General features: G+C 38.2%; 1 long non-coding RNA gene and 1 other non-coding gene across 2 annotated transcripts in view; both read left to right on the forward strand.

The window, feature by feature from the left end:
- The window catches only part of LOC135123118 (uncharacterized), a 165,026-nt gene that overhangs the window by 129,947 nt on the left and 8,184 nt on the right, over nucleotides 1-26,895 (forward strand). The window lies entirely within an intron of this gene.
- Trnak-cuu (transfer RNA lysine (anticodon CUU)) lies at nucleotides 24,593-24,665 on the forward strand. Its single transcript has one exon. It is a non-coding gene; the product is annotated as a tRNA-Lys (tRNA).

Here is a 26,895-nt window from a genome sequence, read left to right on the forward strand (position 1 = left end):
TATCACTCCATTAATATTTTTTGGATTTGCATATATAGGGTGACTCAAAAAAATTAATGAATGCGTAAATATATTTTACTGATTTACTCAGGAACTACAAAATCGAATGCTTTGAAATCTTAAAGATGTTTTAAAATTATCATAAGCATGGTAAATTTTTTATCAAAATGTATTTGGTCATACCCCCTAAAAAAATTTATGACGTCACCAGAAAATTTTGTTGAATAAATTCTACCTAAAATGTACAAAATATGGTGAGTTTCTTCTTCTCATTTATCATTCCATTCAAATTTTTTCGATTTCCATATACAGAGTGACTCAAAAAAATTAATGAATGCGTGAATTTATTTTATTGAGTTAATCAGGAACAACAAAACCGAATGCTTTGAAATCTTGCAGATGTTTTAAGGTTATAAAGAGCATAATACATGTTTAGTCAAAATATATTTGCTCATCCCCTCCAAAAAATTGATGACGTCAGCTCGAAATTTTGCCGAATAAAGCCTATCTAAAATGTCCAAAATATGAAGAGTCTATACTTGTGATTTAGCATTCTATTATGATTGTCAGTGTCAAAACGGTGCTAGGGTACCTTCTTCATTGTTGTAGTGCTGTTATTATTTAAGGTGAACATAGACGGCCCGTGAATATATGGGTGGGAAAATTCGAAATTCGACTTGAGTTTTCGAAAAAATGCTAGATAAAAAAGTTGTTCCGTTTCACGAGTTCTGTTACTGGTTAAAATTAATGTATTTATTTCTGAGACACCCTGTATAGTATAATCTTCTCGGTAATACAGACATTCGGAAACAACTACAGACCGCCTATATTAATAATATTCGGGCACATAACGTAAGGGTCGACATAAATAGCCATATATTACGCCGATTGATAATGTGCATAAAATTTTGTGGAGTGTTTGAACTTGCTTTACGTGGACATGAAAGTAGGGAATCACAAAATCCAGGTATATTTCGAGGTCTGATTGATTTTACGGCTGAATTGGACTCTACTTTATCAAATCGTTTGAAAGAAGCAACGGTTTTTCAAGGAACGCCTAAAACTGTTCAAAATGAACTTTTAGATGCCATGAACGTAAAATTTTAACCGAAGGCAAAAAGGTATGTGGAGAAATCCTTTTTTACTTTTATTGAAAGTATTTTTGTATTTATTTCCGTCACACAATTTCGTCTATTAATTGGTAATAACAAAATAACAACCTGTTTTATATTTTCATATTTAACTCATCAATCAAATTGTGCCCCCCCGTTTCAAAAGGTCACGAACCGCCACTGATATTTCGCTTTACACATGTGTTATCCATTTTCAGTTTATTTCGTCTGTTGCGCCGGCACGTAACACGATGTACACACACTTTATGCGTAGACTGGGCCCATAACCTCTAGGAAATGGGTTGATTATAACACAATTGTCCTTAAAGTGCGTGTATTAAAAAATGCGACCCGTTCGTTTTAAAAGCGTATTACGAACTAACTTTTGAGCACATAACAGCTTTTAAGATCACAAATACGCATATAAAATATAAAATTCAAACTGAAGTACTCAGCGTTTCTCAGGCGTGGTACATTTATCGCCCTTTATAAACAAATACTCAACAGTAAAATAAACAGAGAATATATGGGATACGGTCGTAATAATTTTTGCCTTCACGAATATCTCGAATTACAACATGATCGTCAATATCTTGTTGGTGAACATGCAATACTGCATACTTTTGATGTGTGTCATGTAATCAAGTGTTTATGAAATACTATGAAAAAGGTATACACCATTCTGACGGTACCGCCAGCTGGTGTTGCTAAGATGCTAAGGTAAAAGTCCCACTCAGTGATAGGGTCCCAGTGGATGATCAGACGTGCAAAAATATATTATCTTGAAGATGTCTGTTTGAAATCTGCATTTATTGCACTTTTGTACAATGAGATATTGGTAAATGGCAGTCTTAGTAAAAATCTGAAGTCACTTTCCAATTCAATTTCACAGCTTCTCTTGCGTAGATCGCTAAGCAAGTGTGTACCAAAATAATTTTATTATTTGGGTTTAAGCGTTAGTCAAATTAATGTTTGTACTCTTATAGCATGTCATTGTATGTTTGAAAAATCATTTAAAATATATTAATTCTCAATAGAATTAGGTTATAATCCATAAAACTGCAATTCATCTACTGGTAGTACTGGTACTCTTGCAGTACTTAATGTACCAGTGGTTGATGATGATTTCAAAATTCCAGTTCTGAAAGGAGTAATTTTAATGACAACGCTCAAAATTTTGATGAACATGTTGAAGAAATCACAGTGACATTAGAGATAGTGAGACAACTCAACGTGACAATCAAAATATTTAAGTCTTCCAATAACACCTGAAAAACAGAATGACAAATCATTAACTTACGTTCCATAGCCTTTCAAAAAGGTTCTGTTCTGGCTAAAAACTCTGGAAAAGAAAAACAGAAAGGAAAAAGAGATTGCCCAAAGAAAAAATTCCTTCTGTGGCGAGCTCTTCCGACTGGCAGATGTATCATCGGAAAAAAGAACATGAAAGAAAACCAAAAACTAGAACGAACGAAGAAAAGCAACAACAAAAAGAAGTAAATACTTCCAAGAAACGCAAATTGGTAGATATACGACCCTACCAAAGAAATGATTTTGTTATTATCAGATATGAAGAGATATACTATCTGGGAGAAATTTTAAACACAGTTGATCAAAAGAACAAAGTCAATGTTATGTATAGAGAGCGGAAAATATGCAGCAAAATTTTCAGAAATATGATCATATGATATGCTCCAAAAATTAAAAAAAAAAAGCTTAATAAGCGAACTAAATTTATTCATAAAATTCAAAAGCAGGTTTTCCGAGCTTATGTTTTATTACAAAAAATACATAAAACACACTGCAAAATGTTTAATTACATCTCACTAACACATAAATCACGTTTTTAAAGATAATATTCTTATACTAAAAAATAAATGCAAACAGATCAAATTAAAAAATAGTAGTAATCCACTATTTAATTACTATTTTGATAACAATTTATTTTTAGATATTTTTCGAAATATTCTAACAAAAAGTTTTTCCGGTGATTCACAAGTAAATGTATTTTGTAAATAGAAAAACTGCGTACTACGTCCACAGATGTAAAAATAGTTACCGGTTTAGGGCAGGCGCGACAAAACACAGTTCGTTCTTGAAGAATAAGTTCAGGAAAAGGTTTAATTCATAAATTAATTTGAGTTGTCTTCGACATATTGATACATCTGTATCCCTTTAAATGCTTTCAATACAAACTTACGATGAAAAATAATAGTATAACGTCCCTTCGACCACCACTAAACGTACCATTAATACACTTAACTAACGAACAAAAATATTGGGAATGAACGGTATTTCCAAAAGTAATTAGGGCCCGAATTTACCTGGAAAAATGGCTTAACACCCAATGGTGTCTCCAAACTACCATAAAACCCAAACCTTTTCTAGTTATTTGAAGCTCAGAACAATATTTGCAATATGATTAATAAAATTTCGTCTTTCTAGATAAATGTCCATAGAATGACAATAATTTTTTTTCAAATTAGCACAAAAATTGATAAAAATGCAAAATATGCACCTATTACGTGAAATATGCAGCAGAAGGCAAATATATGCAAATATGCAATTTTTTTATTGCTGTATTCATTTTTAATTAGCATGATTCGTTCACATATTAAATATCAAGACTTATATGCAAAAAATAACGGATATGCAAATTTCATAAAATCCGCTCTCTAGTTATGTATAAAAATGGTGTCAACATGAGGGCCAAAAAATTGATGGCCGGATCCCATAAATGTTTTATGGTACGACAAAGAAGATATTGTTGAAAAAATTGAAACACTATCGAAGCTAAATAATCGAGGAGTGTTTAATGTGGAAGAAATACAGGAGTTTGACAATTATTTTTAACTTTTTCTTTAATTTTTTGTTTTAATTTTTTTATTATTATTTTTTTTAATATGTTTTTGTTTAATCAAGTTGATATGTTTTAATCAGGGATGTTGCGAATATTCGCATCCGCATCCGCAAATGCGGAGCTTCCGCATTGATTTGGACAACCGCATCCGCATCCGCAATAATCAATGCGGAATTCATGCGGATGCGGAGTAAATGTGGTGCAAGTCGCGACAAGAAAGAAATTAGTTGGAGCCGACGAGTGACGCATAGCGTGCACTCGTGATGCATTGACCAATAGGAAGACAAGAATTCTACTTTCGGTGTTCCGTTTCGCACATCAGAACGTGTTTAGTCGGGGTTGCGCGAATTGTGAACGTTTTGTTTTTGTGTTATTGGACAAGTGAATCTACAATGGCACCGGCACCAACGATGCAAAGTGAGATTTGGACTTATTTTAAACCAGATGATGATCGAAATAAAGCTCAGTGTATAATATGTAATAAAACATATTCTCGCAAGGGTCGTACCACTTCGTCTTTGAAAAATCATCTGATTAATCGTACCGAATTAAAAATTTTATCTGGAATAGCACGCAGATTTTTATCGCCTCCACCAGCTAGTGTTCCCGGTGAACAGTTATTTAGTAGTGCAGGATTAATTTATGAACCTCTGAGAAATAGACTCGAATCTGAAAAGGCCGCAATATTACTTTTTATTAAATATAATTCAACAATTTTTAAATTTTCGTACTAAAAATTTGTTTATTAAATAAAAATATTAAAAACCCCATTTTTTTAACTGATTTCTGTACATATACTAAGTTTCTTAAAAAAAAACTTGAGATCCGCATCCGCATCCGCGGATGTGAGCTCCCAAAAATCCGCATCCGCATCCGCGGATGTTGAAAAATCTGCATCCGCAACATCCCTGGTTTTAATTGCAATATTGTTAAAAATTTTGGTAGTTAAAAGACTGAAATTCGAATTATCATCTACTACGAGTCGTTACGGACGCAAACTCGCAGTTAGGTCTCGACTTTTGGGCCAAATCGACAGCGTTACGTTATCTCGACCGCCCCTGAATCTATAAAAACCTGAATTTTTTGTGCAGGTGACCCGATAATTCCCTTCAGCTTGACAAGGAAATCGCAGAAAATACCATTCTGTTATGTTTTTATTTAAGATTTTGAATAACATTATCCTGGACAATAACATGTTGGCTGAGATCAATTTTCTTGTACCCCGTACAAATGCTCGAAATCCACTGTTGTTTCATTACGGTTGTACCAATCGTATTTTAACTCTCATATAATATGTATGTTAAGAGAATATAACAAGCACAAATTTGGTTTAGATATATTCGGGATGAATTTTAGAAAATTTCAAAGTAAATGCAATTGATATTTTTTCTTTAAGTTGGATAAACTGATTTGATGATTTAGTTTTTTGTCTGTCAGTAGTCTGGTTGACATTTGCTTTGAGATGGATTGCCACTTTTCTACTTCATTTATTAGATCAGAATTATTGGACGCAATTTTTTAATCAAGCAAACAAATGTTTTAATTTTGTCAGCATAGATAATATGTAACGTTTCAATTTTGTTGAAGAGATAAACGTTCCAATTGTTTTGTTTCATCCCTTCTTAAAAAAAAGGGGTTGTTTTATTGGGGATGCAATATTTTACGTGCCGACATCTAAGATATCATGGTTGCCTATGGGGAGTGTCAAACGACGTCGTGGCACTGCTAATGCGCTGGTACTCCCACCCCGCGAAAAAGAATATTCGAGAGAATCGAGCTGATAGGGGAAGAGAGAGGTTCTCGTGAGGCGTTTTGGCGAAGATCCTGGAAGAAGGAAGTGCTAGGACGTAGCCGAAGAGGAGGAAAGAAGTTTTCAAGACGATTTTGGTGGAGTTTCTGAAGGAAGGAAGTGGAAGGACGAAGAGGAAGTACTCAAGATAGAGATTTGTATCGTTTTGTTCGAAGCAAGAGGTTTATTTGAGCCGTTTTCGTATCGTCCATCACAGAAAAGAGGAATTTTATCGTTCGTTTTTTTATCACCGCACCCAAGTGAAGAGTTCCTGGAAGAACCAAGCTTATCGTGATGCCGTTGCAGTGAGTAGCTTATTGTCGTCCCTGTTGCTCCCTTGAAGAGACCATATCGAACCGACGACTTTGATTTTCGCTGCTGTTCCTGCGGAGCCGCCGCTAACCTTGAAGTTTTTCTTCGGATCCAGAGGTCTGTGACGCCGCTGTTTCTTTATCAATCCCAATCCAGACGAAGAGGAGCTGCTGATAACTACGGTTACGAGCTAAGTCCACTCTAACGCCTTATAGTTCTAATTTTCCATTTAGTCGCCCGGTCACAGCTATCTTTATCGAAATTCTTGGAAGTTTTTTTGTATTTTAATTTATCATATCGCAAGATAGTTTGTACGAGGACACATGAATACATTTCATTTTCTGATATATTACGTTAATATATTTCAGTGATAGTCCCTTCTGGACGTTAAGGGTAATTTTTTTAATATTAGATGAATTTCATTTAATCAACACTTGTCAATTTTATTATCCGTTGAATATATTTTTAGTTTTTTTTCTGTGTTTTCTTGTGGCTTGATTCTTCTCGACTGTTTACTCGACGTAGCGGAGTAAACTACCCCAACAGGAAGCTACGTGGCGCCCAATACAAAAAAAATAATAAGAACTCTCCGAACCGCGACCCGCCCCGGCTAAAGAGCTGCCGTTCGCTGTAAAACCCTCCGAAAGAGGGTTATAAATAATTTGTCATTGTGACAGATTCACAGATCATTGCGACATTATTTAAAAAAAAAATCCTAAAATAGTTTTACTGCAACAAAAAATTGCAATAAAAAGATGTTTTTTGCAGTTTCGAAAAGACAGGCCCGATCTTTCTTTCGAAGAACTAACTATGAGGGTCTCGAACATATTTTCTGTAATGTAAAAACACGCCGGAATAGCTATTTATGGTATAAGTGAATAAAAGTTAATTATATCCAACGAAAAAACAGTTTAGCACACGAGGCGAAGCTGAGTGTGATAATATTTTTGAGTGGATAAAATTCGTTTATTCACGTGTATCATACAAGATTTTTTCCAATTTCGCAAAATTTTTCAAAAAATTTATTGTTTAGGTAATCCATATACATAAATATTAACTGTACTATTACTAATATGATGAACATTTGAAGAAAGTAAATTGCCTAAGCTGCCTGTACTTCCGTCACGGTCAAATTCAAACGATCCTCCTGGACTTTCAGTAGGATTGTTTTACAGGAGGCAGGAGGTAATCAAGCGTTGCAAATTTTAGTTGAATATCCACACATCCATAGCAACGAAAATTTCAGTGGTAGTGCGAATTTTTAGTTTTTTTATCCAACACCTCTTGACTATAAGGTCATAAAATTGCCGATTTTGGACATATTAGAAGGTCTATAAGTCACTAGCGGAATTATGAATCTATAATTAAACTGTTTTTTCATAATTAAACAGTTTAGACAAAATTGAACAATATATTGAACACAAAGAAGTTTAATACATAAAATTAGAATTATATGAATCATTTGTCCAGCTTCAGATTAATATTTATATTGAAAGATAAAACATTATTTGCTTCTTTGTTTGTCACTTCAGTGTTGTTCCCACGTTCATTTGGTTGTCTTCTCAATCTCAACAGTGACTGTCTTCTCAGTCTCAACACTGCTTTCCGCTCCCAAATTTTCACCCAGGATCTTTTTAGCAATAATCATTTTGCTAGAAATTGACTCTTCAACGTAGTCTTGTAACATCCTTATCGATTTCCATCGGCCATGACGTTGGAGCATACCAAGATCAGCTCCAGCACTAGATAGTAAAGTTGCTCATGTGCATCTCCTACTGTGTCCTGTGAACAACTCTACTTCTGGTAATTTCAAAAAATCTGCTACTACTGATGGTATTTTCGATAAACTATATATTCCGACTGGCTGTACTGTGCATTTCTCACTTCTGTAGCACAAAAACAACCTGTTGTGAGAAACATTTTTAGGTCGCAGAGACATATTTTCTACAAATATCCAACACATTAACGGAAAATCCTTCTTTCGTGATGGTAAAGCTGCGTGAAACATTTGTTTTTGTATCTGGTACAGATACCAACATATAGGATCCATTATCTTTTACGTTATCGATTAACATTGTCTTGTCAGCGGTTCTTACTTGCCATTTTTTTATGTCTAAACTTCAAATGATGCTCTAGCTCGGCCCACTAGAGAAGATATTGAAGGTTTAGATGTCGAAGGTACAGACGTAGGAGTATCTGCTCTCTAAGATACTAATAACTCCTCCTGTGCTACCAACCATAAGGCATTTTGCTTAAAAAATCGCTCTTCATATCTCCTACACTTGTCAAGTCTTGAGGAAAATTCAGAACACAGCTGTCTATCTTTTTTCTTCAATTCAAAAATTAAAGTTTCTTTGTCTCCAATATAGTAAAACTTTATTAGATGAGTAATTAAATGCTCCCTCTGGACTGAGTGATTTTGTTCGCGTTTTTCTCCTTCCTGCAGAACATATTGAACTCAAATGTATCTCAAAAACACACTCATTAGTCTAAAGTAACACATATAAACTTATATCAAATTGCTGTATATGTAAAAAAATGTAAAAGGGGCAAAAAGGACCATTTCAAATTTTGAGGGATCTGTCGCCAAACTTTACAGATTCATATCCCATTTATACAAGGTGGGGCATTGTGGGGCTTTTTTTATAAGTCACCGCAAACATACAAAAGTATTTCCAAGTTGACAAAATTTACGATACTATAAAAAATGTTTTATTTAATGTAAGGTACAAACAATAACTCAATATAGTTAATATGTGAAAAAATACTTAGCTTGAAGTATATTGAGGTATAATTTCAGTAATATATGTTTAATACGAAGCTGATGACACGCGTTTGAAATAACTTGATCACTACCAGTCTGAACACCAGTAAAAAATGAATAATGGCAAACAGAAAGTTTGTGGCCCTCAGACAACGTAAACAGTTTTACAATCAGCAATAACTAATTGTACATAATCCTTCAGACATTTGGGCGTTCAGAGCAGGTAATATTATTTAGAAAAACAGATGTTCATTTTTCACTATTTTGACCACGTATTTTCAGTTTCGTCCCACTGTGCGCGGGTCGTTCAACGGGGTTCTTGGATGGTTGTAACAATTTTTTTAAATCAAAAAATAACGTTAGAGACTATCATAAAACGATGTACGGGACAATTTTCCAAAATTGGTTAATCAGCTCATTCCTGTTTTGGCAAAGTTGAACCAAAAATGTGTGGTGGTTTTAGACAATGCACCGTATCATTCGGTTCAGTTGGATAAACCACACACTTTTTCTAGTAAAAAATGTGAAATGCAGGAATGGCTCTTTAAACATAGTGTTGAATTTGACAAAAAAAATTTGAAGAAACAGTTGTGGAATTTAATTAAACCCTTCAGAAACAATAGAAAAAAAAGATATTTAACACTTTTTTTGTACCTAAATGAGAAATTGAAAAACAATGTACCTAAATATTAAACTATTATGTGACGATTCGATCTTTCTTTAAAAAAATCGTGATGTTAAAATCGATTTAAAAAATCGGAGATCGTACCGAAAAATATCGATGTCAAAATGTCAAATAATCGATGCGCATCGCACATCCCTAAGCCATTGCTAACAACAAGGAAAAATACACATGTGTGAACATGGTGTTTATTTTATGATTTAGTTTCAGTGATATGTTATACATACAGGTGTTCATTTTATGTGTTCACGCCTGAATATTTCTGCATAGGCAACCCATTTTACTTTTCATAAACAGCTTTGATTAATTTTTATTTTTAAATAATAATGAACTCATAGATAGCAATGATCAGAACCAAAATTATGACAAATTATTTCTGTCAGCCAAATATTACCTTCTGAAGCCATGTATACGGCCGAATTCCTTCAATTAATTGATGACTTGTTTGATTCCCTCAACAGTTCTGGCCCTCAAGTCATTGATCATAAAAAAATTAGATGTGCTCTTTCAGAAACTTCTCCGCATTTGGAATTTTGGAAATTGTTTTTGGAAGATTTGACCACTGGAAAATAATTGATTTGAAAACTGATGCCGATGTCACTAATCGGTATTCGTTTATCAAAGGGTGGCAAACGACAATCAAATCAGTTATGTTCCTATAGGACTAAGTCAAAGATGTGGACGGATTTAATTTTTTAAACTTAAAATCACTTAATTAAGATCCGTTGGAAAATCTGTTTTCAAGTATTCGACAACATACACAGCGGCATTAAAAACTGTTATAAATAAACTAGTTTCACCCCAACTTATGCAAGTGATCAATTAATGTCACTTGTGGAAAATATACACGACAACTTATATGCTTTTCTCACTCAATTTTGTCATCAGAACTTGGAAGATGACTTGAAAAACACATATAAGCAAAGTATACATTTTTTACAAAGTCATTTTTCTTCAGAGTATCACTGCGAAGATTTAATTTTAGAAAAGTGTGTTCCTTTTCTAATTTATGAACTTTGTAGTGATAATAAAAAGCGCAAAACTGTATCAGAGGGACACCAAAGATGAAGAAGCTTAAGAAAACAGTAAGATTTTTTGTTTGCACATAATGTATATATTTTTTTTATTGGTTTTAAGAGTATTTACTGTGATTTTACGGGATATTAGAATTTAAATTTAATTTTTATTTTTTTTATTACAGAATATTTTGTTAATTTATTTTGTGTTACTTTTAATTTTGATAGAGTTTTCAAATGTGCAGAATAGTTTGTTCGTTTTAATTTTGAAGTTTATTTTGTTTCATTTTTTGTTTTTATTTACATGTCTTAAGAATTTATTTTGTTTTTTTTTTTTTGTTAATTGATTTATTAAAGTGTTGGTTTATTTTGTATTATTTTCAATTTTTATCTATATTAATAAAAATGAATCGCCGAAATGTATGTACGCCCATAACTTGAGAACGGCTGCACCGAATCGGACGATTCTTTTTTTTACGTGTTCCTTATCGTCAGGAGAAGGTTTATATGTAAGAAAATTTATCAAAAATGAGACCGGTTAAAGATAAAAAAATTTTAAAAATTTTGTACGGGAATCGCCATTTCGTATCAATTTGAATAGTTGGCCATTCCTGACGGATCTGTCGCCTGACTGACGTGTCACACAAAACTATTTCTTCCGTGCGATTGTGAAAAGTATTATTGCATTTAAAGTCGTTGTTTGTTTTTTCGTAACAAAAAACGTCGTTTATTTTAAGAAGAGTGTTGGTTAAAGTGAATTTAGTTACGCATTGTGAAAGTTTCTTATTAATTTTGATCTGCCATTCTATTTACGTATATTCGCTTTGTTGGTTTCGACAAAACCTCAACCTTTACCGTTATTCGAGGATTTAATTTGAAATTTTCGATATTTTAAAATTCTCAAGACAAAATTTACAGATCTGATTGACTGCGAAAATAATTCTGTGTCCTTTTATGAAGTTCATTGCAATGCCGAGAAGACGACAAGCTGACATAGGTCTACGAAGTCAAACAAATGTGCGACGAACTACCTCAGGTGCAAACCGCAATGATTTATTTCATGGGTAATTCGGATACGGAAGTTGATCAGCGTCGTGCTCATAATCAACATAATCAAACATTGAAGCGAGACATTGGGTAGTATGAATAAAAGTGAGTAGATACTCATATTCGAAGTACGAAGTACCTAGAAAGAGTAATAATCTTATATACCTGAGCATCTACTCTATGTACTGAGTACCTACTTGGAAACATTGTATCTCCTGTAACCTACTTACAGGATTTCAAATAAATGCTACTGTATTGTTACCTCACGAAGTGGGTTTCAACCCGAGCCCAATAAAACTACGTTTACGACAAATGATATTATTAAAGATATTACATACGATAAGCCAATCACTGTTAAAATATGCGGAAGGGCACCTCTTCTCTCCTCAGCGTAGGCGGCGGAGGCTCCTGACTCTTCCTTCGGTTCTCAGGTCCCGTCTCTTCCCGAAAATCTTCCTTGAAAAGCCCCTGAACTTGATTGTCTTCCTCCCGAGCTCCTCACTCGCTCCCGCCCCGCTATCTCCTCCGTTCTTATCTCCTTTTTTCTCCCCGTTTTTTCCCGTAGCTCACACCAACACTACGCGTGATAGATGCGCCACCACTTCGAATGCAAATCAATTCAAAATTAAATAAAAATCCGTTACACACCCCCCTATGATAACAAAAAAATTTAAATTAAACATAATTAAAATTTTTTCCATAAGATGTATCCCACCTAAGAAAAAAGAAAGAAATTGTAAATAAAAAAAGATTCCAGTCACACTTCAGAATTTTCTTAGGAGTAAACAACAAAAGAATTTTGAGCGCCATTTTCGTGAAACAGGAAAAGTCTCTTTGAGTAGGAATTCGAATCCAAGAATTTGCAGATTTAGAGAGTCACGAACAAAAACATCCTCCATCGGGAGAACATGAAACCTCTGACTGCTAATCGACGAAGGGCTAAAGTTAAATGTTAAAATCGAGAATAAAATGTCAAAATCTGGAAGTAAACGTCAGAATCGAGAAAAAATTGTCAAAATCAGGGTTTTATTGTGTGCACACGTCGTAATTGGGAAAAAAATTAAATTGTCTTGAGTCGGAAAAAAAATCGTACTCATCCACTCACCAGATTCATACCACATACACGAGATCACTCATACGTCATATTCTCTCTCTCAGGCACATAGACTTAAAAAAAATCATTCGTCGGTACTACTGTCTCCACGATCATCACCCCGAAACGGCTTAAGATCTTTAACGTGCCAGTTTCCTAGGTTTTGATGACTCTCAGCCTCCGCTAATCTATATACGAGACGAGAGATAACCTTGGTGACGATACATGGAACATATTTTGGAGCCAGTTTACTGGAAAAGTGCTTTGATGCGTCTGAAAGTACATAATTGCGTTTCCACACCCGGTCACCTACTTGATAGGAATCAGCAGGACGGCGTCGTAAATTATACGTGTGAGAATTTCTTTTATACGCGGCCGTTAGTTTTTGACGCACTGTCTTGTAGATTTCAGACAAGCCCTCCAAATTTTCAAAATATTGGCTCCGGTCAGGGTTCGTTAAATCAACTTTCGATGGGTCGCTGTTCCTGTTATAAAAATCTCCTGAAATTGGTACGTACCGACCAAAATTTATATACGTAGGAGATAATCCGGTGGCTTCATGAATGGCCGTTCGAAGCGCAAACCCAATTTTTGGTAAATGGACGTCCCAATACCGATGATTATTATCCTTAATGTAGGAACGAATAGCAGCCCCGGCTACTCTGTTCACTCGTTCTACGCTGTTTGTTTGGGGATGGTATTTTGCGTTATACCAAATCTTACATTTGTACAAATCCGCTAGCTTCTGAAAATCACGCGAAACAAATTGAGTACCATTGTCGCAGGTGATGATTTGAGGGACACCAAACATCAAGAAGACGTTTTCTTCTACAAATTTGATAATTGACTTGGAATTTGCCTTACGAAGAGGATGTAATAAAATGAACTTGCTGAACCAATCACAGACCATTAAAATATAACAATGCCCCTGCATACTACGAGGAAGAGGACCTAAAATATCAATTGAAATCAATTGCCATGGGAAAGTAGCCTTCTTAGAAGAACCCATCAATCCGGGAGCAGCTACATTAGTTGCCTTTTGAGCTGAACAAGTTGAACATCGAGAGACATATCGTTTAACATCAGTTTGCATGCCAGGCCAAAAATAGAGTTCTTGTATCCGTTCCAGAGTTTTATATGATCCAAGGTGAGCTGCTAGAGGAGAGTCGTGGCTTTCACGAAGCACTTCCCGCCGTTGTGATTTGGGTACTACTATTCGCCAACTTGGAAGGATATTTGGGACTCGTGTGGTGAACCGGAATTTCAACCCTTAAATTAGCCCTACTGTGGCACACAGTATTTTTTCATAACGAGCCTACTCTTCATCATCAGGGGAACCAAAAGTCCGAACTTCCCAGTATTGTCAATTAACATAATCTTCAAGGCAAGCGATCGCCTCCCATGGCCCCACACAGTCACACTTCATTCCAGGAATAATCAGCAAAATGCATTCCATGCCCAAATATGGAGAACATCGTCACGTCCAATCAAATCAATCCAGTTGCAACTAATATGCACATTCGCATGGGAAACTTGGGGTCAATACAAACACTTGAGATCAAGGCCAATAAGTCTGACGAATGCGTTATCATTCTGGGTGGTCCGATGCCAATTAATTATGGGAAATGCACTGATAAAAACACTTGCCGCCGTTTCCGGTGACGGAATTGCGAGAAATAGATTTTTTTTGCTACATTATCTTCGATATTCTCACGCTCGAGAACCCTATAAAAACAACCGGATTAGAATTAGAAGGCAATTCGATTCCGATTCAGTCTCGCGTGCGGATGGGCCTGCTTCCTAGTCTAATCGTGATACCCAACTTCCGGCCGCTGTGCTAGTGCCAAGTACGGAAGGACAGCTTCCAACACGACCTTCTCCATTGAGTGACAGTGGCGCTTCGCCGAGGTTCCCCCCTCCGACTTTTCCATACAATCGCTGAACTGCTGACATGTAAGTCCCACTGACCTACTTATGCGGTTCTGCCCTTGCGAAGGCCGCCTTATCGGCGCTTACCGGCGATTCGACGGTGACTCAACAGGCCCGCGGTATGAATCTGGTTCGACAAGTCAATGATCCACCGTATCGGATCAGCTTTTTCCGGCTTGATGTGGGCCCTCCATGCCAAACAGCAAGGGTTCGTGCCCCCCGTTTTTGCCCTACGGTGTACCTTGTCACCGCCCTCAATTTGATAAACGGACAGTTCTACGTCCTCAAGGCCCGGGTGCCAACCTCGGGCTCGCCCATACACCACGAGCGCCTGGAGTAACCAAAAGCGAGACCCGCTACCCTTCCAGGCACGCGTGACCCTACCACGATCAGTCGCAACCCCCCCAGCAACCCTCAGTTAAATGTTATAGGCTAGTTTAATGTTCATATGTAATACGTTTCTATGGTCTTCCGTAACGAAGGCATAAATTTATACTCTTATAGATAAGATTCCGTCGCTTACTGCTTGATATGCGTTTATTCAGTAATCTTAACCAGATACCAGGGTTCACCGCCCTGGTCTCCATATGTATATATTAACGTAAGATGCACAGTTAATGTTCCTATTACTCTAATCGTAATCACCCCTTTTCCTGGCTAGAGTATGTAACCCTCTGATCATTGTTAGCTCGTCAAAACTGTGTTACCAAGTTACAATAGATAACCTATGGAGCGAGACTGTGTCTCATTTGCCCTTCTCATCCCCCGAATCGGCCCTCACGGGCCAGGACCTAAGGGGCACTCTTTTGTGACGGCCCTCGGCACAAAACTCGGACACTAAATATAAATAAGCAAAATAGCCCAAGACCCGACGGTGCCGCCACAAAAATGGCGCTGCGAACAGGATCTCAATTTTTCTAAATTTCGGGGACAGGATCCAATTTTTCTAAATTTCGGGAACAGGATTTCAATTTTTCTAAATTTCGGGGACAGGATCCAATTTTTCTAAATTTCGGGGACAGGATTTCAATTTTTCTAAATTTCGGGAACAGGATTTCAATTTTTCTAAATTTCGGGGACAGGATCTCAATTTTTCTAAATTTCGGGGACAGGATCTCAATTTTTCTAAATTTCGGGAACAGGATTTCAATTTTTCTAAATTTCGGGGACAGGATCTCAATTTTGCTAAATTTCGGGAACAGGATCTCAATTTTTAAATTTCGGCAACAAGCTGTAAATTTTTCGGGAGTAATATTAAATTTATTCGGGAAAATAAGGAATAATTTTAAACTCCATAAAATCAGAAACATTCCGGTACGTGGTAAAATTCAGAATTGTCTTTTGGAAAGATCGGAATAAAGCTGCGCAACTCAAGAAATCCGTAAAAATGTATCAGAACAAAATTCAAAGCACTATCACTAGAGGAAAATTCACAATTTAGGCATTCCCCAAATTAAATTCTTAATACTAAATAAAATTAGGAAAACTCCAATATTCATCTAACAATTTCTTAGAGTAAGCAGGAACCTCGCGGAAATAATTAATTAACGCTTTCGTACGATTGGCACTGTCAAAGAATAACTTGTTTAGAATACATCCGGCGATAATAATTAATTGGCCCGATCGACGGCGTTTTGTAAGCAAATGAGATCATCACCCAGCTGCAATAAATCCGCTATGAGCGCGATAAAAGTGCACGAGGGAAATTCACTCAGGAAAACAAACACATCTCTCTCACTCTTTGTCTTGAAATTAAAATACCATCATGAATAAAAGACTGATTTGGGTATAATTGGCTTATAAAACCACACTGAATTGCATTAAAAACGTACGCGTCTTTCATATTACGTATAGTTGCAAAATTGAACCAGGAATTTTTTTTTTACATCAAATTTTTCCAACTCGCGGAGGTCATAAGAAATAATTAGCGCAAACTCTTGGCATTCTCATTCGGCCGAAATATAAAATAAATTTTAGGGAAAAATTTTAAATTAATAATAATTAAACACAGATTATCAGGCGCAGCTGTGCTGTTCCGTAAAAAGAAAAAAAAATCTTCATGGCACGTGAGCAGCATCGTGCAAAGTTTTAAGCAAAAATTTACGTCCCAAAGAAAAATTTTAGCCACCCGTAGATATAATCTTATGTAACATTAACTTTATTCGCACCCAACTTTTTAAATAGAATTAGCTAGTCTCACAAACAGGGGGATAAGACGTCTATACCTATTAATGTATTCACCATAGTTTTAGATAGTTCATTAGGCATTATCATTGTCAGTCAGTAGCACCAAACCAGTAATAAACAGAAATACATCATTAAGGGCGCGATTTTAATCCCGGGAATCAGCGACGCTTTTACCGACAGGAAATGTTGCTTGAGAAAATCGCAGGAGGCGCTGCTCGTAGAAACAAAAATTAATTATCACAATATGAGGTCGAAGGTTAGGCAACCAATTAAACTGAATTCAGCTTTCTCGCTAATAAAACCTTAGAAATAGGCTGATAAGAAGTAGATGAGAACGAAAAACAGACATTTTTTCAAAATTTATTTAAATAAACATTTCGTAAAAACTAATTACAAAAAAAAAAAAATACGAAATTATTAAAAACACTGATTAATAAGAAAAATAAAACACGTAAAGCTGATCATGTTATCTATCAACTTAGGAAACACCTGCGCAATATTCCCATACCAGTCGTTAAACATATGCTACCACCCGTTAATTGCAATTAAATAACAGTAGCTTCACTAGTGTATTCAAAACTGCCTAACCACCGTACCCAATAAATCTTTTTCTAAAACAAAAGGCTTGCGTTTACCTTAATAGTTGCCTACAAGTATTTTTTTATAAAACCACCATCAAGAACACGCGTTTTCATTAACAAGTTAGCCACAAGGATAATTTTAACCAGTTACCATTACGCACTTGCAATTCTCGTAACCACTCAACAGTGATTTCTTTTTATCAAGCAACTATGTTTCGTTGACAATTTAACAACAATAATTCCTATACAAAACTACCCTTAAGGACTTTCGTGTCCTTTTAACAAGTTATTAACAAAATTTCTCAAGGCCACCCTTAATGACTTGCGCGCCCATGAATATTTTCCTACACCTTAAGAACTGTGGGTTCCCACTAACAAACCAGAAACTCTAAATTCTTTTTAAATTATTCAAGAAACACCACGCAATCGCGACTCGTTTCTTGCAAGTCCAAGTGACGTTCATACTTGTAAATATTATTAATGATTAATCAATTGTGAACATTAAGCTAGTGCCTTATTGATCAATAATCCAAAAGGAAGTAATAGCCAAGGGGTTGTTGACAATCGGTAACCATCGGGGCACCTCAATGACAATCAGCAACAAAGGAATCTCGCGAATACCCGCGTTCCAAGTACCACTAATACTAACCACCGAAGCGCATAAACGAACCAACCACAGGAGCTGATAGGAGTGATAACTCTGGAAACTTATTTTCAGACTACGAATTCAAAAAGAAATCATAACTCGATAAAAGATCTATAACTTAAACAAACAAAACTGTGGGAGAAATAACCCAACACCAACACCAACGAAAGAATTCATAATGACAAACGGTACCGACCCTCCTCGACCAGAGGCACCAACGGTAACCTTGGAATCAATTCCAAGCTTTTCAGGGGAAGGGTCAGTGCGAGTCTTTCTGGGATACATCGAGGACTACGGTCAACTGATAGGCTGGAATGACAAACAAAAGGTACAGGTGGCCAAGCTAAAACTGACTGGAGACGCTCGTCGCTTACTGGAATGGAATGACAAATTACGAGACACCGACACTTGGGAAGAGTGGTCGGCAGAATTAAAGAAAAGATACGAACGGCCTGTATTCACAACCGAGGCCACACTTCAATTCAGGACATGCAAGCAACGCGTTGGCGAGTCAGTCACTGACTTCAGTGAAAGGCTTCAGGTACTGGCAGCAACCACTTATCAGAAAACTGGTGACGGTGATAAGGATAGATGGAGAAAAGAACATCTAAAGGAGGAATGTTTGGAACAATTCATGGAAGGCCTATTGATGCCCATTGGACAGCGAGTCATGTCGGCACAACCGGCCACTTTTGAAAATGCAGTCGCCCTAGCAATCAGAGAAGAGTTCATCGAGAAACGCACCGGAAAGGGCACCTATCAAAGAAAGATCGAAGTCAATTTACCAGCAGCCACATCTACAGCGGTGGATGAAGAGACTGAAAAACCATACCACCAAGGGTCAGGAGAGAGAGAAAGGCCAAATGATCAGTGGAAGGCAAATTACAACCGAGTCCGCGGACCGGACGGCCGACCTCCTCACTGGCTAGGGACAAACCAACCCCACCGAGGATCAGGAACCCCAGCAAACACAAATGCCAGGCCAGAGTGGGGAAGGAACAGGACCTCTTACGATAAGTCGAACATCACCTGCTATCGATGCGGCAGACAAGGACATATTCAAAGAGAATGTCGACAACGACAACAACAATATCAAAACCCGCCGTGTTGCACGCACGCCCAAGGATGCAGTAGACAAGGACAGAACAATAGTCGCTCATTTTTCGCATCCAGGAATCAGGAAAGAAATCGTCCTTTAAACTCTTCGAGGACCGAACCCGTGGGGAAGGTTACGGTCCGCCAGGGAACCCACCCAAATCCCAACCAACATTAGCCTACCAAACTCCAAGGCGCCAGGTCTGCTATATACGTCTAAACATAAGCGAACTCAATAGGTTCTGTGTGACAGGGAATTCACACCAATTAGTGGTCCTTGTCGACACGGGAGCAGATTTATCACTAATCAAACGAGAAGCCATTGACCTCCTGGATAAACCCGTCATCCAACGCATAGCTCTCGTAATACGCGACGTACAAGGCAGACCCATACCATATGAAGGAATCATTCAAGTACCATTACAACTCAGCAAGGAAACGGAAATTGTACATGATTTTATAATCGTTTACGATGACATCAAATTCAAGGGAGACATACTCGTAGGGCTGGATTTTCTCAGTAAACTTAGGGTTCGAATTTGCTGGGCAGCTAAAACCATACAAATCCAAGGTTGCCATCTACCATTAACCGCAGCCATAGATAACGAACATGACAACTTCAGGAACAATAATCACCACAAGGCTCAATACAGGGATCAAACCCATGACAATATACAACAGAGAAGCAATGACAAAGTAGAACAAGGAATAGTGAATAACCAAGAGAATTATAGTAGTATGAGCATTAGAACAATTACTGATAACTCTGCAGAGTATTTTTGCACGTGTACCGCATTGCCAAAAGGGCAGCGAAATTGTACTAGCGAAATAGGCAACAAAAATGATAATCTAAACCCACTTACCGACGTCGGAGAGAAAGAAAACACAAAAGTTAAACAACACGCTGATAGCAACCGATATAGTGAGAATGTAAAATGTAATGAAGTTAAGAATAGCAATACTGAAGTTAACATAACAGATAACGAAGTTACGATGAAAAAGAAAGATATGAGTAATGAAGAAACTGAAATTGTATTAAAGCCTCCGGAGGCAAAACACTATACCGAACCGGAGTTGAGAGACATTGAGCAGAAATCTCACAGGAAACAGGGTGTGGCAACTCAGAAAGAAGCCAACTCAAATATAGTTCGTTTGGCTCACGATATCGAACTCCAACCAAAAAGCCAGACGATCTGTTGTGGTATTATGACGGGTCAGGCCAACTCGCCATTTATCATTATAGAACCACGCAATACCCAAATGCCCGGCGTACTAGTCGCCCGAGTGCTCTGCGCAACTCAAAAATACCTCCCGATTCGTATAGTCAATTTTCTGAACATAAGCACAAAGCTACCCAAAAACAAAATCATGGGATCGTGTGTTGAAGCCATGGTAGAGAACGAACCTAAAGTTGAAGACGCTTCTATAAATACTGTACTGACAGAAGAAGAAAAGCAACAAGAGATAGAGGAATTGTATCAAAAATTAAACTACCCCAAGGAAAATAATTTCCATCAAAAAGCCCTTGAAAAATTAATAGCAGAATTCATCGACATTTTCCGAAAACCAGACCAACACTTAACATGTACAAGTCGAGTCAAGCACCGTATAATCATCGAAACGGTGAAACCCATTACCAAAAGACCCTACCGAGTACCCTACCATCGAAGAGAAATCCTCGATAATGATATCATTAGAGAAAGCCAATCTCCATGGAGTGCCCCTGCACTCTTAATAGAGAAAAAACCCATTCCAGGCGAGGAACCTGAATTCCGACTGTGTATCGATTACAGAGAATTGAACAAGATCACTACCAGTGATAGACGAAGCCGACCCTATCCAACACCAAGATGAATACCTTCCGCTTCAACAAGAACCGGAACCCAATCACCCGTACCAGACTCGTAGCAAGGGAGACGTTCCAGAATACCCCTGGGTTCTCCGCAAACATATTTAGCCTACAATTAAGAATAACCACTTAGAATAGAACTCAGAAGCATACAAAAATTTCGCTCCATAGGATAGATTATTAGCATTAAGATAGGATAAGAAAACAATCACAGACGAAGGATAATACAGACTATCTGTTTACAGATCAAACCATCATGAGGTTGGTACTTTTACCCCTCCTTTGGCACCTTACAAACCGGCTGATAGCCTACGATTGCCAGAACTCCGCGACCAATATCACTATCATCCCTAATCTATTATAGCATTTCATACTGTAATCACTTATATAAGGGCAGAACGCATGCGTAACGTGGGCAGTGGAGATTTGTGGTCAGGCGGAAAAGCTAACCGCGGCAGGTCTTACGTAGTTTGTACACCATGTCACAATATCAACGACAATGGAGTCTCACCCCAGGTCCCGCCAAGGGACGATTGGACGTCACAAACGTCACATGGGAATCTCCGGAGACTGCCACCGAAGAAGTTCACCTCTTCTGGAAAACGGGCAATAACCGAACCAATGGCCACATTAGCACAAGGGACAACTTCTACCTCTTATCCACTCAGTGTGGGGATACCATTTCCCTGTACCTACAGCACGGCAATGTTCCGGGACCAAACCAAAGTCGATCCACGGAACTACAGTACACCGCACGTTGCAATACAGCCAATTCCACCCCCGTAGAGGGGGCGGTGTGGGAAATACTCATCGTGATCCTGGAGTTAATCGCCATTAATCTACTCCTTTGTTTCATGTTTTATCTCATCATTCGAGCTCGGAGTGCCAGTTGGCGTCCACGGGCGGCTACCACCAACACGAGCCGTCCACCCACTCCGACATACCTCGGGTTCACATGGGGCTTCCCCGGACGCAACTCCGTATCAAGGCCAGCCTCTTGGCATGATCCCCACGGCTATGACATCCCAGCACAGCCTCCCAGACCTGTCTCATTTCTGGGTTCGCAACCTGCAACCTTGCCAGATGGCCCCTCAACGTCACCACCCGACCCTCAGGCAGCACCAGCTCATGAACGCAGTCACAACCCAACCACCCGGGAGACTTCCCGCAGTATTTCTCGTGCTGTCTCAGCTAAACCATCACCAATTCAGTGTAGTGCGCGAGGTGCAGTGCTGTATCAAAACATCTCCAATCGGTTAGCCACGATTATCGAAACTGAGTTAGATTCATCCACGGACGAAGAAAACCACGTCGAGAAGGAACACTCACTGCTTCGTAATGATGAAGGAAAGCAGATTTACCAACCCCGAAGACCCAGTGCCCAAAAGGGACTAGCTGAGCATTCCCGGCAACCAAACTTGTAAGCTAGTAGCGAGGATACGTATGTTAACTTTCACACCTTAATAAACCTTTCAAAAATAGTACCCTCACTGCTGGACCGTGTTACCATAGTTCTGTACGTAGTCATAAGTCTTGTGAGAAAATACGAGCACCTTGAGGCTCATATTTTCATCTTAAAGCGGGGAGTGTTGTGGTGAACCGGAATTTCAACCCTTAAATTAGCCCTACTGTGGCACACAGTATTTTTTCATAACGAGCCTACTCTTCATTATCAGGGGAACCAAAAGTCCGAACTTCCCAGTATTGTCAATTAACATAATCTTCAAGGCAAGCGATCGCCTCCCATGGCCCCACACAGTCACACTTCATTCCAGGAATAATCAGCAAAATGCATTCCATGCCCAAATATGGAGAACATCGTCACGTCCAATCAAATCAATCCAGTTGCAACTAATATGCACATTCGCATGGGAAACTTGGGGTCAATACAAACACTTGAGATCAAGGCCAATAAGTCTGACGAATGCGTTATCATTCTGGGTGGTCCGATGCCAATTAATTATGGGAAATGCACTGATAAAAACACTTGCCGCCGTTTCCGGTGACGGAATTGCGAGAAATAGATTTTTTTTGCTACATTATCTTCGATATTCTCACGCTCGAGAACCCTATAAAAACAACCGGATTAGAATTAGAAGGCAATTCGATTCCGATTCAGTCTCGCGTGCGGATGGGCCTGCTTCCTAGTCTAATCGTGATACCCAACTTCCGGCCGCTGTGCTAGTGCCAAGTACGGAAGGACAGCTTCCAACACGACCTTCTCCATTGAGTGACAGTGGCGCTTCGCCGAGGTTCCCCCCTCCGACTTTTCCATACAATCGCTGAACTGCTGACATGTAAGTCCCACTGACCTACTTATGCGGTTCTGCCCTTGCGAAGGCCGCCTTATCGGCGCTTACCGGCGATTCGACGGTGACTCAACAGGCCCGCGGTATGAATCTGGTTCGACAAGTCAATGATCCACCGTATCGGATCAGCTTTTTCCGGCTTGATGTGGGCCCTCCATGCCAAACAGCAAGGGTTCGTGCCCCCCGTTTTTGCCCTACGGTGTACCTTGTCACCGCCCTCAATTTGATAAACGGACAGTTCTACGTCCTCAAGGCCCGGGTGCCAACCTCGGGCTCGCCCATACACCACGAGCGCCTGGAGTAACCAAAAGCGAGACCCGCTACCCTTCCAGGCACGCGTGACCCTACCACGATCAGTCGCAACCCCCCCAGCAACCCTCAGTTAAATGTTATAGGCTAGTTTAATGTTCATATGTAATACGTTTCTATGGTCTTCCGTAACGAAGGCATAAATTTATACTCTTATAGATAAGATTCCGTCGCTTACTGCTTGATATGCGTTTATTCAGTAATCTTAACCAGATACCAGGGTTCACCGCCCTGGTCTCCATATGTATATATTAACGTAAGATGCACAGTTAATGTTCCTATTACTCTAATCGTAATCACCCCTTTTCCTGGCTAGAGTATGTAACCCTCTGATCATTGTTAGCTCGTCAAAACTGTGTTACCAAGTTACAATAGATAACCTATGGAGCGAGACTGTGTCTCATTTGCCCTTCTCATCCCCCGAATCGGCCCTCACGGGCCAGGACCTAAGGGGCACTCTTTTGTGACGGCCCTCGGCACAAAACTCGGACACTAAATATAAATAAGCAAAATAGCCCAAGACCCGACGGTGCCGCCACACTCGATACCGAGGCCTCGCATGTTTATATAGGACACCATCCTTAACTAAATAATCCGGATAATCGTTTGGACGTTCCTCAAGACTTTTAAGCATGCTATGGTACCACTTATCTGTGTTTCCCGGCCTCACCTGAATTACAGCAACTTCTGGCAGTGGCGCTCGACTTAAGGCATCCGGCACCACGTTCATAAAACCCTTTCGGTGTTCTAAAACAAACTCAAACTGTTGCAGCTTCACTGCCCACCTTGCCAATCTACCACTGGGATCCTTTAAGTTGTTAAGCCACAGGAGACTGTGATGATCAGTTACTACGGTGAATTTTGCCCCCTCTGGCGTGTATAAATATATTTACAAGAGATTTTCCAATGGCACCATTTGATTCCATTTCATATTAACAATTCTGATAGTGATACGATTTTGTTACATTAGATGAATTCTAAAATGAATAAATGGAATCAAATGGTGCCATTGGCCCGGCTAGCTCAGTCGGTAGAGCATGAGACTCTTAATCTCAGGGTCGTGGGTTCGAGCCCCACGTTGGGCGCCAAAACTTATGTAACCTACTTACAGGATTTCAAATAAATGCTACTGTATTGTTACCTCACGAAGTGGGTTTCAACCCGAGCCCAATAAAACTACGTTTACGACAAATGATATTATTAAAGATATTACATACGATAAGCCAATCACTGTTAAAATATGCGGAAGGGCACCTCTTCTCTCCTCAGCGTAGGCGGCGGAGGCTCCTGACTCTTCCTTCGGTTCTCAGGTCCCGTCTCTTCCCGAAAATCTTCCTTGAAAAGCCCCTGAACTTGATTGTCTTCCTCCCGAGCTCCTCACTCGCTCCCGCCCCGCTATCTCCTCCGTTCTTATCTCCTTTTTTCTCCCCGTTTTTTCCCGTAGCTCACACCAACACTACGCGTGATAGATGCGCCACCACTTCGAATGCAAATCAATTCAAAATTAAATAAAAATCCGTTACACTCCCCGGACACAAATTGAACATCTACCTACGCGTTTTGTGAGCATATAATCTAAAAATGAGAATCGGCGTGGCAAATGACTGAACTGTCTGTAAAGCAGCTTAGAAAGCGAGTAGGATCGTTGTAAAAGTGAATTTTGACTAAACATGGATACTTTCATGAACGTGGAGCGTCGTCAAAAGGTGCATTCAGTTTGAAAAACATATTAGCAGCGGGAATATCGAAAACTTTTCAGGTAATTAACTTTTATTTATGCATAAATTGTGCAGTACGTTTTTTCTAACACTGGCCATAGAGATTCCCATCTCAAGGTGTCTACCCCATACTGACTTTGGTGACCCGATTTTTGCCTTGATGGTTGAACACTGTCAGTGTTTTTCTTTTTTGTTGTATCGAGATGCTACTTGAGCATCAAGTGTTACCTATTTGCATCATCTAGAAAAACTAGAAATATTTTGATTTGATATTCGAGTAGATACTTCGTATTTCGAGTATGAGTATCTACTGAGTTTTATTTATATCAACCATTGTCAAACAACTGATCGAACGTTTTTTCGATAGAACTTCCTTCGCACCAAAAGTATAATGTAACATATTCAGCATTTTCGAGTTGAGTCTTTTCTTCACACAATTTTGTGATGACCTAATCAACATTTACGAACAACACGTATATCACCTTGGATTGGTGCAGTGTAACTAATACTAAAAATAACTGTATTGTATCTCCAAAATTATCTGCGAAAATCGAGTGAGCCATTCCATCAATATTTTGGGTGGAATAAATAAATATTCTTAACAATTTACCATGCTTACAATTACTTTAAAACGTCTGCAAGTTCTCAAAGTATTTATTTCTGCAACTCTTGAGTTATTCACTAAAATAAATTGACTGATCCATATATTTTTTGAGTCACTGTAAAAGCAAATCAAAAAATGGTCTAAAGAGTTTAGACAGTACTTCCCTTGCTGTCGGAAACGTGACTGCATGTCTATTATGTTTTTTTCGCAGTAGATTTCATTATTTTTTTTTTGAGTCACACGGTATATGCAAATTAAAAAAATATGAATGGAATGATAAATTACAAGTACAGACTCATCATATTTTGTATATTCTAGATAGGATTTATTCGGCAAACTTTTGAGCTGACGTCATCAGTTTTTTGTAGAAGATAACCAAATATATTTTGCCTAAAAAATTTATTATGCTCTTTATAACCTTAAAACATTTGCAAGATTTCAAAACATTCGGTTCTGGAGTTCCTGATTAAATCAATAATGTACATTTACCCATTCATTAATTTTTTTGGGTCACCCTGTATGTGCAACTCCAAAAACTATGAATGGAATGATAAATCACAAGAAAAGACTCATCATATTTTGTACATTTTAGATAGGATTTATTTGGCAAAATTTTGTGGTGACGTCATAAATTTTTTAGGGGGGATGAGCAAATACATTTTGATCAAAAACTTACCATGCTTATGATAACTTTAAAACATCTTCAAGATTTCAAAGCATTCGGTTTTGTAGTTCCTGAGTAAATCAATAAAATAAATTTACGCATTCATTAATTTTTTTGAGTCAGCCTGTATATGCAAATCCAAAATATATGAATGGAGTGATAAATTACAAGTACAGACTCATCATATTTTGTACAGTTTAGATAGGATTTATTCGGCAAACTTTCGAGCTGACGTCATCAATTTTTTGGAGAGGATAACCAAAAATATTTTGACTAAACATTTATTATGCTCTTTGTAACCTTAAAATATCTGCAAGATTTCAAAGCAT

This window comes from Zophobas morio, unplaced genomic scaffold, assembly GCF_036711695.1.
Source record: "Zophobas morio isolate AGI-343-1 ecotype UQ-CSIRO unplaced genomic scaffold, CSIRO_AGI_Zmor_V1 ptg000006l, whole genome shotgun sequence".
Classification (NCBI taxonomy): domain Eukaryota; kingdom Metazoa; phylum Arthropoda; class Insecta; order Coleoptera; family Tenebrionidae; genus Zophobas; species Zophobas morio.